Source organism: Eretmochelys imbricata, chromosome 1 (assembly GCF_965152235.1).
Source record: "Eretmochelys imbricata isolate rEreImb1 chromosome 1, rEreImb1.hap1, whole genome shotgun sequence".
NCBI lineage: Eukaryota > Metazoa > Chordata > Testudines > Cheloniidae > Eretmochelys > Eretmochelys imbricata.
The window spans coordinates 330,274,232-330,292,930 of record NC_135572.1 but is presented as its reverse complement, the minus strand read 5'-3'; the positions used below and the strand labels follow the sequence as shown (position 1 = coordinate 330,292,930).

General features: G+C 44.2%; 1 protein-coding gene across 6 annotated transcripts in view; it reads left to right on the top strand.

The window, feature by feature from the left end:
• The window catches only part of CPNE8 (copine 8), a 284,253-nt gene that overhangs the window by 182,896 nt on the left and 82,658 nt on the right, over nucleotides 1-18,699 (top strand). The gene's annotated exons all lie outside the window — the stretch shown is intronic.

Below are 18,699 nucleotides of genomic sequence, written 5' to 3'. Positions count from 1 at the left end.
TGCCTCAAAGAGCTTATAGTTTAAATAGACAAGACAGACAATGGGTTGGGAGAAAGAGATATAATAAACAAGCAAAGCGAACATTGTGATGACCTGCAAACATCATGTTCATCATTTTCAAGGCAAGGAGGCCAATATGTTCATCACTGGCGATCTTATCATGCCACCAAAGCTTTTGGTGACCACATGATCAGTGACCATGTAGCAGCATTCTTTAGTAAACATGCTTTGTAATTTGTTATTCTTCCATCCAAGAAAGCTTTCAAAACCAAACCAGTGCTGATAGAGGTGGCTCCTGAGTTCAGCCATGAATATCCTCATTGCTAATCTTCTCCTGCCACTTACATGAAATAGCTGATGAAGACCAGCAGAATCAAGATGCATAGTCAACCTGTGGAACTCCTTGCCAGAGGATGTTATGAAGGCCAAGACTATAAAAGGGTTAAAAAATGAACTAGATAACGTTCATGGAGGATAACTCCATCGATGTCTGTTACCTGGGATGGGCAGGAATGGTGTCCCTAGCTTCTGTTTGCCAGATGCTGGGAGTGGGCAACAGGGAACGGATCACTTGATGATTACCTGTTCTGTTCATTACCTCTGGGGCACCTGGCATTGGCCACTGTCAGAAGCAGGATACTGGGCTAATGGATCTTTAGTCTGACCCAGTATGGCCGTTCTTATGTTCAAAAACATCAGTTCCCTGCTCTTCAGCCTTCTTCAGCACCCACATTTTATTGCCATGAAGTAAAGATTATATAACTGTTTGTATAAATATTCAGCTTTCTGGTAAGCTTGCTGTCATAAAGTTTCCACAAAGGCCTCTGAAGAGCTCAAAACATAGTGTCAGTTACTGCTATACAACTGTCATGGAGTCCCTAGGCGATGCTCTGGAACTGCTCCCTATGAAGCCAGTCAGGACTCTGGTGAAGTCTCCTCTCTGTGAGCAGACTGTCTTCAGGGCAAGAAGCTCACACAGCTTCCACCTTCCTGGGTCTGACCTCGGAGCATTCAGCATCCTCTGCCCCTCCGTGCGCGTCCCACAGCGAGTCCGCCCAGGCAGGGCTCCTGGGGAAGCCAAAGGGTCCTGCACCCCAACTTCACAGTCAGACTTGACTCTCAGCCAGCCAGTAAAACGGAAGGGACAAGTTTCCGAGCTTCACAGAGTTCTTCCTCAGGTCTAGGTAAAGTAACCAGAGTGTCCAAGCGAAATAAAAGATGGGACAAATTGTTAAGCAGAAGGGGTGCATACCTGTTATAGAAGATCACTTAAAATGAAATGGGCAGTTAACACCCCTTCAGTTGTAGGACAATAGAGGGTTAGCAGAGGCAATGAGGGTGTGTTACAAATTGTTATAATGAGCCATATAATCAGTATCCCTGTTAAAACCTGTTTTTTAGTGTCCAGCAAAGTTATGAATTTAAGATCCCAGGCTCATTTTTTGAAGGTGATGTGCAGGTTTCCTTTGAGGATGAGGACTGGGAGGCCAGATACAGAGTGATTGCTTTGTGAAAAGTGTTCACCGACGGGTGATAAGTGTTTTTAAAATCATAGGACTGGAGGGGACCTTGAGAGTTCTAGTCAAGTCCTCTCCACTCATGACAGGACTAAGAGCTTGTCTACACTGGCAACACTAAAGTACTGCCAAGCAGCGCTTTAATGGGCCTTGTGTGGTCGCGGCAGAGCACTGGGAGAGAGCTCTCCCAGAACTCCAAAAAACCCCACCTCCACGAGGAGTGCGGCTCCCAGCGTGGGGAGTGCGGCTCCCAGCACTGGTGCACCGTCTACACTGGCGCTTTACAGCGCTGAAAATTGCTGCGCTCGGGGGTATTTTTTCACATTCCTGAATGAGAAAGTTGCAGCGTTGTAAATTGCCAGTGTAGACAAGCCCTACGTATTATCTACACCATCCCTGGGAGGTGATTGTCTCACTTGCTCTTAAAAATCTCCAATGATGGAGATTCCACAACCTCCCTGGTCAATTTATTCCAGCGGTTAACCACCCTGATAGCAAGGAAATTTTTCACTATGTCCAACTTAAACTGCACTTACTGCAATTTAAGTCCATTGATTCTTGTCCTGTCCTCAGAGGTTATGAAGAATAATTTTTCTCACTCCTCTTTGTAACAACCTTTTATGTACTTGAAAACTTATGTCCCCTCTCAATCTTCTCTTCTCCAGACTAAAAAAACCCAATTTTTTCAATCTTCCCTTTATAGATCATGTTTTCTAGAACTTTAATTATTTTTGTTGCTCTTCTATGGGCTTTCTCCAATTTGTAGACATCTTTCCTGAAATGTGGCTCCCAGAACTGGGCACAGTACTACAGTCGAGGCCTAATCTGCATGGAGCAGAGCAGAAGAATTACTTCTTATGTCTTGCTTACAACAAACACTCCTGCTAATACATCCCAGAATGATGTTTGCTTTTTTTACAGTGTTGCACTGTTGACTCATATTTAGCTTGTGATCCACTATAATCCCCAGATTCCTTTCTGTAGTACTCCTTCCAAGGCAGTCATTTCCCATTTTGTATGTGTGCAACTGATTGCTCCTTTCTAAATGGAGTATTTTGCATTTGTCCTTATTGAATTTCATCCTATTTACTTCAGATCATTTCTCCAGTTCGTCCAGATTATTTTGAATTTTAATCCTATCCTCCAAAGCACTTGCAGCCCCTCCCAGCTGGGTATCCTCCACAAACATTGTACGTGTACTCTCCACCCCATTATCTAAATCATTGATGAAGATATTGAACAGAACTGGACCCAGAGCTAATCCCTTCAGGACTCCACTCAATATGCCCTTCCAGCTTGACTCTGAACCACTGATAACTACTCTCTGGGAATGGTTTTCCAACCAGTTATGCACCCACCTTATAGTAGCTCCATCTAGGTGGTATTTTCCTGGTTTGTTTGAGGTCATGTGAGACAGTATCAAAAGCATTACTAAAGTCAAGATGTACCACATCTACTGCTTCCCCCCCATTCACAAAGTTTGTTATCCTGTCAAAGAAAGCTATTAGGTTGGTTTGATAAATCCATGTTGAGTGTTGTTTGTTACCCTATTATCTTCTAGGTGTTTGCAAATTGTTTAATTATTTACTCCCTTATCTTTCAAGGTACTGAAGTTAATCTGACTAGAATGTAATTCCCCAGGTTATCCTTGTTTCCCTTTTTATAGATGGGCACTATAGTTGCCCTTTTCCAGTCCTCTAGAATCTCTTCCATCTTCCATGACTTTTCAAAGATTATCACTGATGGCTCAGATACCGCCTCAGTCAGCTCCTTGAGTATTCTATGAAGTATTTCATCAGGTCCTAGTGACTTGAAGACATCTAACTTGTCTAAGTAATTTTTAACTTGTTCTTTCCCTATTGTAGCCTCTTATCTTACCTCAGTAGTAAAGGCCTCGATAGTACTCATCACCATGCATTTTTGACAGGTTTCCATGCCCCATTTGGGGCTTTTGTCCCACCTTCCCACCCGGTTTCCGTTGGCACCGAAGTTTGGCGCCGTCGGCCATTTTGAAAAAAAATTGTGCACTTTTGAATGGGGGAAGTGTTGTGCGTGGATACACTGAGAGCAGTTTAAAGTTTGGGTAAGGTTTATTGAAAAAAGGTGATTGAGTAAGGAGAGCTGTTGTTAAAGGGCAGATTATTAAAGAAAAGAGATGATGGTATGCTGTAAAAGAATAGAAAATGTGATACATTGGAAGATTAGAGTGAGATACATTTGGGTAAGGTTTATTGAAATAAGGAGAGCTGTTGGTAAAGAATAGAGTGTCTGTGTTACTGAACACATGGAGAGCGAAACATCCTACCTCACCAACTGTTGGTAGTGAAATGATAGCTGGTTTGGGCAGCGCTCCTGGGAGCTAGCCCCTCCTTTTGGTGGACCAATCAGAGATGGTTTTACAGCTAGGTCACAGAATGTGCTTGTAGAACCAATCCTGTAGTCCCAAGATTTAGAGAGGATCTTTATCTTTACATTAAAAGCTATAAAAACAGGATTAAAAAGGAAATTTAGTAAGCACATGATGAAAAATGAATAAAAAGCATTAAATAATATTAAAAACCTGTTTAGTAAGCACATGGCCAAAAACTGGCTAAAAAAACATTAAAAGTAGGTTTAAAAAGAAAATTTACTAAGCACATGGTAAAAAAATGAATAAGAAAGCATTAAACAATATTAAAAACTAAGGCAAAGTCTGTGTGGTTTTTTATTCACTTTTTTATCATGTGCTTACTATTCAGTATCAGGGTAGGTTAAAAAAAAGAAAGGTTAAAAAAGCAGAGCAAGAAAAGGAAATTTAGTAAGCACATAAAAAAGTGAATAAAAAAGCATTCAGTAACAGGGGAAAAAATAGAAAGCACATGGTTCAACTGGAGAGAGAAAGAGCTCTTTACCTTTCCTAAAAAACAGGACTAGAAAAGGGGAAAAATAAAGAGCACATGGTTGCAGAGCCTGTTTAGTAAGCACATGATAAAAAAGTGAATAAAAAAACATTAAACAATATTAAAAACCTGTTGAGTAAAGACCTGGCCAAAAACTGGCTAAAAAAACATTTAAAAACAGGTTTAAAAAGAAAATTTAGGAAGCACATGATAAAAAAGCATTCAGTATCAGGGGAGATTAAAAGAAAGAACATGGGGAAGATAGAGAGCACATGGTTGAATCAGAGAGAGAGGATCTTTACCTTACATTAAAAGTCATAAAAACAGGATTAAAAAGGAAATTTACTAAGCACATGATAAAAAAGTGAATAAAAAAGCATTAAACAATATTAAAAATTGTTTAGTAAGCACACGGGCAAATGCTGGCTAAAAAAACCATTAAAAGCAATAAAAAGGAAATTTCCTAAGCACATGATAAAAAGTAAATAAAAAAGCCTTCAGTATCAGGGTAGATTAAAAGAAAGAAGAGAGGAAAAATAGAGAGCACATGGTTGAATCGAAGAGAGAGAGATTTTTTACCTTGCCTGTCTTTCTATAAAATGAGGCAGTCGCACAGTTTAGAAACTTTCAGACTTGTTACCCCCGCCTTTGGATTGGGCTAATCAGAGATTGTTTTACAATGGCAGTATAGAGTTTATTTTTCTGTCCCAATTTTATAGGCCCAAGACCTCCCCCCCCCCCTTTTATCTGCCTTATTCTTATCTAAAGAAACAGACACCCAGCATTTTTCCTACCATGTATGTTTTTTAGAAGGGGGTTTTCATAAAAGTTAAAACCATACTTGTTTAGTAACCAACAATTTTTTAAAGTTTTTTTTCTAGGTTTTAGGCTAGCATTGATTGATTGTTTTTTTTGTTTTGTTTTGTTTTTAGTAAGCCCAATATAAAAACCAAAGGCTTTTGCAGCTGATAGCTGTGATTAGAAAGAAGGCGGCTGCTTTTTTACCTGCTTTTTAACAAACACAAGTTAGTTACATTAAGTTTTGTAATGGAATAAAGCTCTGCTTTATATTGACTTGAAAAGACACATCCCTTTATTTACAGGGATGTTTCAATAAAATAGAGCAGGCAGAATTACCCCAGCTTTAAAACCCCAGGTTTTTAGTAACAGACAGTTTATATTTTCCTTATTTTGTTAACCCCTGGATCAGAGAGAAGAAGCTTGTTTTGTTTTTTTACTTTTTAACGAAGAGAGGTGAAAGTCTTGTAAAGGAATAAACCCTTGAAAAGATACACTCCTTTATTTAGTCCCATTGACATAAGTGTTTTAATTAAAGGGAAGCCTGCAGAAACAGTTCAGGAATTAAAAACACAAAAAAGTTTTAGATTAACATGGTCAGTAAAAACAATGTGAAAAAAGAAGCCAATGTGCTCCGAAATAAGAAAGTCCAAGGCCTGCTTTTAAAACAAAATGATACCAAAGACTTGTACTAAAAAGAACATCTGGTTTTGGGTCTGGGCAAAAACAGATTAGGCCCAATCCACTCGGCCCTTCGGAGCTGTTGGTGTCCAGAACCTCCAAGTCCTCTGAAGAACCATCGCTCAGCTGCTGAAAAATTTATAGTAAGAAATACGTGTAAGGCATCTTTGTACTTTTTCATAACATGATTTAAAAACCTTTTACGCCATGTATCAAGAGATCCCTTCCGCATGCAGCTTTTAAAAACAACAAACAACAACAAATGCATTATGTCTCTGTGCAGGCTTGATCCAAAAGGCTCTAACCAACCAAGCCTAGTTTCCACTTTTTGTAGGACTCTTTTTTGAGTTTCAGATAATTGAAGATGTTCTGGGTTAGCTAGGTTGGTCGCTTGCCATACTTCCTATCTTTCTTCTGTAGTGGGATAGTTTGTTCTTGTGCCACTAATAATGTCTCTCTGAAAAACTGCTAGCTCTCTTGAACTGTTTTTCCCCTTAAACTTATTTCCCATGGGATCTTACCTACCAACTCCCTGAGTTTGCTAAAGTCTGCCTTCTTGAAATCCATTATCTATATTGTGCTGTTTTCCCCCCTACCATTCCCTAGAATAATTAACTGTATCATTTCATGATTACTTTCACTTAAGTTGCCTTCCACTTTCAAATTCTCAACCAGTTCTTCCCTATTTGTCAAAATCAAATCTTGAACAGACTCTCCCCTAGTAGTTTTCTCTGCCTTCTAAATTAAAAAATTGTCTTCAATACATTCTGAGAACTTGGTGGATAATCTTTGCCTGTCTGTATTATTTTCCCAACAGATGTGTGGGTAATTGAAGTCCCACATCACCACCAAGTCCTGTGATTTGGATGATTTTGTTAGTTGTTTAAAAAAAGCCTCATCCACCTCTTTTTCCTGGTTAGGTGGTCTGTAATAGACCCCTACCATGACATCACCCTTGTTTTTTATCCCTTTGTCCTTACAGACAGTCTTTCAACAAGTCTGTCTCCTATTTCCATCTTAACCTCAGTCCAAGTGTATTCATTTGTAATATATAAGGCAACATGTCCTCCCATTTTTCTATGCCTGTCCTTCCTGAGCAAGCTGTACCCTTCTCTACCAATATTCCAGTCCTGCATATTATCCCATCAAGTCTCTGTGATGCCAACTATGTCATAGTTGTGTTTATTAACCAGCATTTCAAGTTCTTCCTGCTTATTCCCCATAGTACACAGTAGGGCTGTCAAGCGATTAAAAAAATTAATTGCGATTAATTGTGCTGTTAAATAATAGAATATCATTTATTTAAATATTTTGGATGTTTTCTACCTTTTTAAATATATTGATTTCAATTACAAAACGGAATACAAAGTGTACAGTGCTCACTTTATATTATAATTTTTATTACAAAAATTTGCACTGTAAAAAAGATAAACAAAAGAAATAGTATTTTTCACCTCATACAAGTTCTGTTGTGCAATCTCTTTATCGTCAAAGTGCAACTTAAAAATGTAGACTTCTTTGTTACATAACTGCACTAAAAAAAACCCATGTAAAACTTCAGAGCCTACAAATCCACTGAGACCTACTTCTTGTTCAGCCAATCTCTCAAACAAAAAACTTTATTTATATTTGTGGGAGATAATGCTGCCCACTTCTTGTTTACAATGTCACCTGAAAGTGAGAACAGGCCTTCACATGGCACTGTTGTAGCTGGTGTCGCAAGATATTTACATGCCAGATGTGCTAAACGTTCATATGTCACTTCATGGTTTGACCACCATTCCAGAGGACATACGTTCATACTGGTGACTCGTTCTGCTTGATAACTATTCAAAGCAGTGCAGACGACGTATGTTCATTTTCATCATCTGAGTCAGATGCCATCAGTGGTTTGGGTTCTGTAGTTTGCATTGGAGTGTTGCTGTTTTAAGACTTCTGACAGAATCTTTCACTTCTCATCCCTCTCAGATTTTGGAAGACACTTCAGATTCTTAAACCTTTGGTCGAGTGCTGCAGCTATCTTTAGAAATCTCACATTGGTACCTTCCTTATATTTTGTCAAATTTACAGTGAAAGTGTTCTTAAGTCGAACAACATCTGCTGGTCATCATCCGAGACTACTATAATATGAAATATATGGCAGAATGTGGATAAAACACAGAGCAGGAGACATAAAATTCTCCCTCAAGTAGTTCAGTCACAAATTTAATTCATGCATTATTTTTTTAATGAGCATGTTCTCTGGAATGGTGGCCGAAGCTTGAAGGAGCATACGAATGTTTAGCATATCTGGCATGTAAATACTTAGCAACACTGGCTACAAAAGTGCCAGGCGAATGCCTGTTCTCACTTTCAGGTGACATTGTAATAAGAATCTGGCAGCAGTATCTCTCGTAAATATAAACAAACTTATTTGTCTTAGCGATTGGCTGAACAAGAAGTAGGACTGAGTAGACTTGTAGGCTCTGAAGTTTTACATTGTTTTATTTTTGAATGCAGTTTTTTTGTACATTTGTAAGTTCAATTTTCATGATAAAGAGATTGCACTACAATACTTGTATGAGATGAATTGAAAAATACATTTTTTTTACAGTGCAAATATTTGTAATCAAAAATAAATGTAAAGTGAACACTGTACACTTTTTGTATTCTGTGTTGTAATTGAAATTAATATATTTGAAAATGTAGTAAACATCCAAAAATATTTAAAATAAATGGTATTCTGTTGTTGTTTAACAGCGCGATTAATTGCGATTAATTTTTTAATTGCTTGACAGCCCTATTAAAAATGTAGAAAAACATCCAAAAATATTTATAATAAATTTCCCTTGGTATTATATTATTGTTTAATAATTTGATTTAAAACCATGATTAAACACAATTTTTTCCAATTAATTTTGAGTTAATCGTGAGTTAACTGCGATTAAATGACAGCACTAGTACACAGACATCTAAGATACTGATTTGATTTCCTCTCTCCCCCCCCCCCCCCCCCATGTTTTCTCTTGTCATATCCCTGCTACAACAGCCCATGCTTCTCCCAGGTCTCCTATGGTCTTTTTTCACCAGCCTCCATCAAACAGTTTAAAGCTCTCCTAACTAGATTAGCTAGTCTGTATCCAGACATGCTCTTCTCCTTCCTCGATAGGTGGACACCATCTCTGCTTAGCAGTCCTAGTTCCCGGAACAGCATCCTGTAGTCAAGGAAGCCAAAGCCCTCCTATCAAAACCATCCTCACAGCCAGGCATTCATCACCAGGGTGCATCTCTCTTTCCCTACCCTTGACCAGAAGGATTGAAGAGAACAATACTTGCACCCCCAGCTCCTTCACCCTTATTCTCAAAGCCCTGTATTCGCTTCTGATAGGCTCAGGGTCATACCTTGCAGTATCATTTAGTGCCCACATGGATGAGTACAATGGGGTATTAGTCAGAGGGCTGGATGATCCTTGACAATCCCTTTGTAAAGTCTCCTATATGGGCCCCTGGCAGGCAGCATACCTCCCAAGATGCCTTGTCAGGCTGACAGATGCGTGTCTCTGACCCCTCAGAAGAAAGTAACCAACCACCGCTACCTATGTTTCCTCGTGGGAGTGGTGGCTGTGATCTTCCCAGCCTTGGAGGTACCTGGTTTCTCCTTCTCCTCCTTTATGGGTGATTCCTTATTGCTCGTTGCTGGGCATCATAACGGTTCTTCATCACTGTGATGGGTGGGTTGGGAATAGGGGTGGAGCACTGCTTGCTGCCAGAAGTAACCAGCAGCCACTGTCCTCCCTGTGACTGAGCCATATCCTCCTCACCCAGTGGTATGACAGCAGTCCTCTCTAGCTGGATAGCTTCCTTAGCCTTAAACATCTCCATATGAATACTCCCAATGAATTCCTCATGGGCACAGATGCTCCTCAGCCTAGCCACCTCCTCCTGTAGCTCTCCCACCTGCTTCCTGAGAGATTTCACCAGCATACACCTTTCACACTGGAGAGTCCCCCCGAGACTGTCTTTCTGAGAATGGGAAATGCCAGCCACAATCTCTGCAGATCCATACCAGGATCTAGGTAGAGGCATCCATGGCCAGGTTCTCTGTCTGGATCCAGGTACAGATGGAGGAGACAAGAACAGTGTTGGCACTGACTCTTACAAACCATAGCGATTATATTATGACTCCCTCTCAATATCCCTGTTTGCAGTCCCCTATTCGCTAGCTTCCCTTGGTTCCTTAGCCTCTGGCTTTTAAGGCTTTCTCTCCTAAGTCAGCCCTACCCCCTCATTAATCACTCGGGGGAGGGTGATCACAAGGCTGATTGAGGCTGATCAAAGATGATCAAGGATAATCCAGGGAACAAAGGCTCAAACAGTCCCCAAACACACAATCCCAACTGACCCTGTAACTTTAAATAACCTGAAAAGAGAGAAAAACACACACAGCCAAACAAACTCACTCACCCCAATATTCCTACACACGTTGTTCGTTCAGCAGAGGGATCACCTTCCCTCCCTCTCTTTGCATGTGTTCTTATTGAATTTCATCCTATTTAATTCAGATAGTTTCTCCAGTTTGTCAAGATCATTCCGATGTCTAATTCTAGCTTCCAAAGTTCTTGCAACCCCTCTCAGCTGCTATCATCCACAAACTTTATAAGTGTGCTCCATATACCATTATCCAAATCATTTATGAAGATATTGAATAGAACCAGACCCAAGACAAATCCCTGCAGGACCCCATTCGATATGCCCTTCTAGTTGATTGTGAACCATTGATAACTACTGTTTTACTATGGTTTTCCAGCCAGTTGTGCACCCACCTTATAGTAAGTTCATCTAGGCTATATTTATCTGGTTTGTTTATGAGAAGGTCATGTGAAACAGTATCAGAAAATCTTTGTAAGGGCACGTCTACACTGGCAAAGTTACAGCACTGGCAGTTCTTCTTCGAATGGTGTCCCTGTGGGTGCTCCACTCTAGGTGTCGGTGCATCCCTGTGTCAGTGCATCTCCGGAGATCGGAGATTTCTCGCAGCAGTACTCGGTCGGGGGAAGGGCATGCACAGGAGTCATCTCATGCAGCTGTTGGCACCTCCTGCAGCACATGCTCACCCAACCGTCCCTCAGTTCTTTCTCAACCAGCCTCGGCTGCAGACAGAGCTCCACAGCAGTGCTCTCTTTGATACTTTCTATATATGTTAAAAAAAAAAAAAAGTTAGTTACATAGTAACTTCTTTTTAGTCTATACTGAGTTACATTGTTTAGTTTGTCTTAGTCTACACATAGTTACATAGTTTAGTTAGTTTCTCTTAATGAAACAGTCGTGCCAGGCTCAACAGGATTTAAAAAATGTGACTCCTGCCATGAACCGATGCCGGTCTCTGAAGGCCACACATCCTGCATTCGCTGTCTGGGAGAAACTCATATCTCCCAGAAATGCATACGTTGCACCAGCTTAACAACAAGAGCAAGATGTGACAGGGATCTCTGCTTGAAAATGCTTCTGCTGGAGAAATCCCTCCAACCTCTGCAAGAGACGTCCTCCGGGGAGTCTCATAAACCGAGATCCCTGAGCTCTGATAAGGCTCCGACTTCCAAAACTGTCAGGAAGCAAGCCTTGACCTCTCCAGCAAGGGTCTCTCAGAAAAAGAGAGTTTTCCCAGCGAGGTCATTACCCTCAGTGCTCCACTCATTCAGAGTGAGCACTTATGAGGCACCGGGCTCCTCTGGCAGCATCCCTCAGCGGACCCCTGCTGAGCCCCAGCACACAGCACCGGAGTTGAGATGTCAATGTCCTCCATAGCACCGAGTACCCCGGTGCAGAGCATGGCATAGGCAGCAACACCGCGATCAATGCTGCCGCCACTGGCACCGACCCAAGACTTTCTGCCGCCTAATAAGCCAAATCCAGCACCAGCAGCGGTCCAACGGTTGACCGGAACCCCAAGGCGGGACCAGCACAACTCCTGTGTCCTGCTGACATAGCAGTTTCTTCGGCACCGCAGTCACCACTGCTCAGCACTGAACACTCCTCGAGCTACATAGCACGGTACCATCCTTCATCTCCTGCACCACTCTCCATGCATGGTGGTGAGGAAGGAGACATGCAGGACAATGGCTTCTCCTCTCAACGTTCATCCCCAACACAGATGAGACCTGCATGGAATGTTGTGAAGCCTGAGCCTCACCCCTCCGAGCATTCACAGCCCGGGTATGCATAGCACTGGTCTTACCCATTACCACCTTACCCCATGCAATGGCCACAATGGTGTCCTTGGCCCACATTCCAGAACCCCTATTCTGGCCCCCCTTCCCCAGCCAAAAGAGGTTCCAGAGTACACCCATCATTACCACACAGAGAAACCTCTGATAAACCCCCTCCACCCCCCCAGACAAAGATAGAAGAGGAAGAGATACTATCTCAGGCAGACCTGGGTGATTCAACACCTGCCCCACACTCATCTTCTGCACCAGACAAAGCGGTGACCTCGTCTACCGCTACGACACCAGATGACCTGAAACAGTTCCAAGAACTTTTCAAAAGAGTAGCAAACAGCCAAGAAATTGCCTTACATAAGGTGCAGGAGAAACAACATAAGTTGTTAAAACTCTTACAACCAGCATCATCGACCAAGATTGCCCTCCCGATGGATGAGGCTATAATGGAGCCTGCGGAGTAATATGGCAAACACCGGCATCGGCACCACCCACCAACAAAAGGGCTGACAGAAAATACTTCATGGAATTTTCAGGTCATGGAATTTTTGTTTTCACACCCTCAAGCCTGTTCTCTGGTAGTAGAGGCTGCTAGTCAGCTCAGTAAACAGCCTCATTTCCACTCCTCACTGCAAGATAAAGAACACAAGAGACTGGACCTCTTTGGGCGAAAAGTTTACTCGTTAGCCACCCTTCTGCTTAGATTTGCCAACTACTCTGCTCTACTAGCAAATTATGACTACTCTAACTATAGTAAAATACAAGAGCTTGTGGAGGACCTCCCTGCGCATAAACGTCCTCAACTCAACACCATTATCAATGAGGGTCAGTTAATAGCCTGCACAGCGCTGCAAGCCTCAATGGATGTAGCGGACACAGCTGCCCGAACAACCGCAATAGCTGTGTTTATGAGAAGAACGTCGTGGTTGCAGGCTTCGGGAGTTCCGAAAGAACTACAGCTAAAAGTGGAGGACCTCCCCTTCGATAGGGATAAACTGTTCTTGTCTCAAACAGACGACGTCCTCCATACCATGAAGGCCTCCCAAGCGACGCTGCATACACTAGGCATACACCCACCGCCTAACAAACACCCTTGCTTTACACCATACCAGAGGTCACAAGACACCTCGTTTAACCATCAACAACCAACATACTTCACTCAGAACAGACCCAAACAACGGGCTCAGAGACGACGAGCTCCACAGAACCAGGCCTCATCCATCTACATCTAAGCCACAACTTTGAAGACTAGGTCGACGGTATGCATGACCTCCCCACACCTCTAGCGCTAATAGATACCCCATCCCACAATTTAGGTCATTGCCTACACCCATTTTACCATGCCTGGGCTGTGATAAACACAGATCAATGGGTTTTGGAGATCATACAATCTGGCTACACCATTCCTTTCACAGCTATCCCTCCTACACTCCCCCCTTCCCCACCCCTCTTCAGGGACCCCTCTCAAGAGCACCTTCTGCAACAGGAAATAGACCACCTCCCACTGCTGGGTGCTGTAGAACCAGTACCACATCAATACCGAGGGAGGGGTTTTTATTCCAAATATTTCCTGACAGAGAAGAAAGGAGGGGGATGGAGACCAATCGTAGATCTCTGAAAACTCGTACGCAACCACAATAGACGTGTTTCACCAGCTAGGTCTACAGATAAAGAAATCTACCCTGGAACCAATCCAGCAATTGGAGTTTATCGGAGCCGACCTAGACTCCATACAAGCTAAGGCAATATTGCCAAACCACAGATTCACTACATTTGTTATTTCCATGGTGACCATCAGCCCACAAACTTGAGTGATGACATGCCTTCAGATTCTGGGACATATGGCAGCTACGACTTTCGTAGTAAAGTATGCCAAATTCCATATGCATTGTCTGCAGCACAGGTTGAGCATGATCTATGCACCTAGCAAACACTTTCTCAACAGATGTGTGACACTACCACCAAGGGTTATCCTCTCCCTACAATGGTGGACAAAGCCAGGGAATGTATACTCCGGGATTCCCTTTCAACAAGACCCCCTATCGGTGACTATTACGACAGATGCCTCCCTGATAGCTTGGGGCGCTCACTTGGATCACTACAATGTACAAGGCAAATGGTCTGCGACAGAAACCCAACTACATATCAATCTCCTGGAACTCCGCGTGGTACACAATGCATGCTGACACTTCCTCCCCCTCATACAAGAAACCTCAATCTCTATTCTCACCGACAATGTGGTGTGCATGTTTTACATCAATCGCCAAGGAGGGGCCAAGTCTCACTTGCTATGCGTAGAAGCCATGAATTTATGGAACTTCTGTATCCACAACAATATAAACATCACAGCATCATACCTACCAGGGTGCCAAAACAGCCGACAACCTCAGCAGGCACTTCTCAAAGGAAAATGAGTGGGAAATCCATGACAGTGTTCTCGACACAATATTCCAAAAATGGGGTCACCCAGTAATCAACCTTTTCCCCTCAGCAACAAATCACAAATGTCCACTATTTTGCTCCAGGGCAGGCCTGGCACTGGGGTTGTTAGGGGATGCCTTCCTCATCCTATGGAACGTGTCCCTCATGTACGCCTTCCTGCTGATACCACTGATCCCACGGGTCATCCGCAAGATACAACTCAACAAAGCATACATCATTCTCATTGTCCCCACGTGGCCCAGACAGACATGCTAGATGACAGATGGGCTGTAGCCTTCTACTTGGACAGAACTAAACCATTCTGCAAGTCACCAAGACTATTCGTCTCTACAACAGAGCACTCCAAGGGCTCTACAGTATCGACTCAGGGACCCTCCAAATGGGTCTCTACCTGTATTCAAACTTGCTACCACCTGCATCACAAAGAACCCCCCTTGGCATCAGATCCCACTCAACGCGAGCCATGGTGACATAGATTGCATTCTTGAACAATGTCCCCTTAATAAATATTTGTAGAGCTGTAACCTGGACATCGGAGCACACTTTTGCAAAGCATTACACTATCACCCAAGGCCTCGTCTCAGACTCTATCATTGGCCTTACAGTGCTCTCATCACACACTTATACATAACTCCGAACCCCTACCACCCCTGGTGGGGTACTGCTCTACAAGCACCTAGAGTGGAGCACCCACAGGGACACCACTCGAAGAAGTTGTTGTTACTCACCTTGTGCAGTGACAATGGACACGCATCTCGAAGAACCATCGTTACTGCACAAGGTGAGTAACTTCTTCTTACAGCGCCGCTCAGAGAGCGCCTAAGGAAAACCGCTTTTGTGTGTTCACACTGACAGCTGCCTGCGTAATAGCATGTTCGCGCTTGCGGCGCTATTCAGAGTGGTGTACTCTGGGCAGCTATACCACAGAGCACCTCTTTCTCTTTTGCCGCTAAGACTTGTGGGAAGGCAGAAGGGGTCGCAGGGCATCCTGGGTCCTGTCCCAATGCCCCATGATGCATTGCTTCGCATCCCAGCAATCCCTGTGCTTCCATTCGCATTTGACGCCATCTTTCAACGGTTTATGTACTGCACACCCTGTCCTGCCTCTTTCTGGCTGCAGGAATGAATCCCAAGCTGTTGAGAAGAATGCTGTTCACATTGACCAACACGTCACAAGTGGCAGTGGAGTTATTCCTTAAACTACAAAGGCAAGAGGAGTGTGACATTGGTCTCACCACGCCTACCAGCTACGACTTGAGATTTCTTGTGGCATTCACAGAGGTGCTGACCACTGTGGAACACTACTTTGGGCCTCGGGAAACAAGCACTGAGTGGTGGGATCACATCATGATGCCCGTTTGGGATGACGAGCAGTGACTGCAGAACTTTCGCATGAGGAAAGCCACATTCATGGGACTGTGTGGTGAGCTCGCACCAGCCCTGTGGCACAAGGACATGAAAAGGAGAGCTGTCCTGCTGTTGGAGAAGCATGTGGTGATTGCACTGTGTGGAAGCTGGCTACTCCAGACTGCTACCGATCAGTCACTAACCAGTTCAGAGTGGGAAAGTCGACCATTGGACTCATGTTGATGCAAGTGTGCAGAGCCATCAATCGCATCGCGCTTTGAAAGACCGTGATTCTAGGCAACATGCATGAGATTGTGCCTGGCTTTGCACAAATGGGCTTCCCTAACTGCGGAGGGGCGATAGATGGTATGCATATTCCAGTTCTGGCACCAGACCACCTAAAGCCACCAAGTACATTAATTGCAAGGGGAATTTCTCAGTGGTTCTCCAGGTGCTTGTGGATCACAGTGGGCGTTTCATGGACATTAAAGCAGGGTGGTCTGGAAAGGTGCATGACACACATATCTTTTAGAATACTGGCCTGTTCAAGAAGTTGCAAGCAGGGACTTTCTTCCCGACCAGAAGATCACCATGGGGGAAGTTGAAATGCCCATTGTGATCCTGGGAGACGCCGCATACCCCTTAATGCTGTGGCTCATGAAGCCATACACGGGGCAACTTGACAGCAGCAAGGAGCGGTTAAACAACAGGCTGAGCAAGTGCAGAATGACAGTGGAGTGTGCATTCAGCCATTTACAGCGATGCCTGTATGGGAAGGTGGACATGGCCAATGATGATATTCCTATGCTTATAGCCGCGTGCTGTGCGCCCCATGATATTTGTGAAGGGAAGGGTGAAAGCTTCACTCAGGGCTGGACCTCAGAGACTCAGCGCCTGGAGGCTGAGGCTGAACAACTGGAGACCAGGGCTATTAGCGGGGCACAGCGTGGGGCCATAAGGATTAGGGATGCTTTGAGGCATCGATTTGAAGCTGAAAGCCCCTAATATTTGTTGCTATGCTCGGATTGCAGTGCTTGTAATGTTAGGAGGTGATTGGTGCACATTATGCAAGAAGGGGCCTTAGCATAGCTATATATATGTTGCTTTGCAGTACTCTTTTTGCTTTCACTTAATAGAATGATTGCTTTCAAACAACCACAATTCTTTTATTGAAAGACAACAACCAGACGAGAGAGTCAAAGGAAAAAATTAATCAGCAGGGAGGGGGATGGGGGAATGGAAGGAATGGAGAAATGGAAGGTCTCAAGAGGAGGAGGGGTCCCGGGACAGCTACAGATTTGTGTACGTCCAGGGATCATACTCAACCTTCTCCTTTGGAGTATGATGCAGCAGGCGCTGTACTTCAGCAGGGCCAAACTGCAGATGGACAGGTGTTGAGTGCAGTGGGTATTGGAAGTCCACACTGCTGGACTGTGAGGAGGGAGGAGTAGAATGCTGCAGGTAGAGAGTGAAGTCAGGAGATTGATAAGAGTGTGTTGGCGGTGTGGGGGGATACATGGGAAAAAGTTTTGCTACAGCGGCTACAGGGGAGGGCGGGCGCGGAAGCTTCTCAGTTTGAAGAGCCAGTATATCGCCTGGAGCATGTCTGCTTGGCGCTCCATAACTGTAAGAGCCGCTCCGTGGCTTCTTTCTGGTGTGCCATGTTCACTCCTTTCGTTCCCTCTTCTCGCTGTCCCACCACTCTTTCAATTCCTTTTTCTTGGCGGCGGAGTGCGTTAACCTCACGCATAAAGTCCTCCTTAGTTCTTGGCTGATTTCGAATTCTTTGCAACCGTTCTGCCACTGATATGGGAGGCTGGCCTCCCAAGGTCATCTCTGTGAAGTTTAAATGCAACATTTTACAGAAGCAGTATTGTTTGCAACACAGACAACACTGTTTCAGTGCTTTAAAACACAACCAGTACTCTCACACCTGGCACAAACTGGCTGACCCCAGGCAAGCACACATAAGCCACAAGACCCCCCCGAAATGGTGAATAGCCACAGGGGCAGGCTAAATCACTGTTCCCGGACTCTGCTGTCCACTGGGCATGTGTCTCTTGGGCACTTGGAGAGAGCCAGCACTGGGGGGCGGGGGGGGGGCTGATAATCATTCCTGTCCCCACACTTTCCACAGGAAGTGATCATTTCCGAACATATCTCGCTGTTGAGGGTGAGCAGGGAATCAAGGGAGGGTCTTCTCCAAGCCTGTGGCTTCTGCCCTGGGCCCTATGCGGCTAGCCTGTGTGCAGCTATGGTCTCTTCCCTGCCCCGCCCTGGTGATGGCACAGTGGCATGGAAAAGTTACCGTTAATGGGGCAAGAAACAAAGCAGCTCTGCCGAGGAACCTGCGGGAACAGATTTCCTCGTATCTCCATGAGAGTTTCCTGGAGATCTCTGAGGGAGATTACCATGAATAAGGGAGTGATCAACAGCCTGTTCTGTTGCTCAAACTAGGCATGAGGTGGGAGACAACCCTGCTTTCTGCAACTTTCCTGCCCCCAACAACTTGCTTCAGCCATTCCCAAAATCAGATCCATTTACCAGGGGCCTCCTCTCCGGTTTGCGCTTTGCCAGTATCCGCCTGCTGTAACTGTTCTGGGCTCCTCCGGGGTAGAAAAGAGTTCCTGACTGCATGCATCTCTCGCCTCCGAGTCATCCTCTGCCTCTGGTTCCCCCATCCCCCTCTTCATCCAAGATTGCCTCCTCCTGGCTCGGTCCACTCTCGACTGGCAATGAAGCTAACCAAGTATCCAAAGGGGACTTTGCAGTGGAGGTGGGGTCACCACCGAGTATCGCGTCCAGCTCTTTGTAGAACTAGCAGCTTGTGGGCGCAGC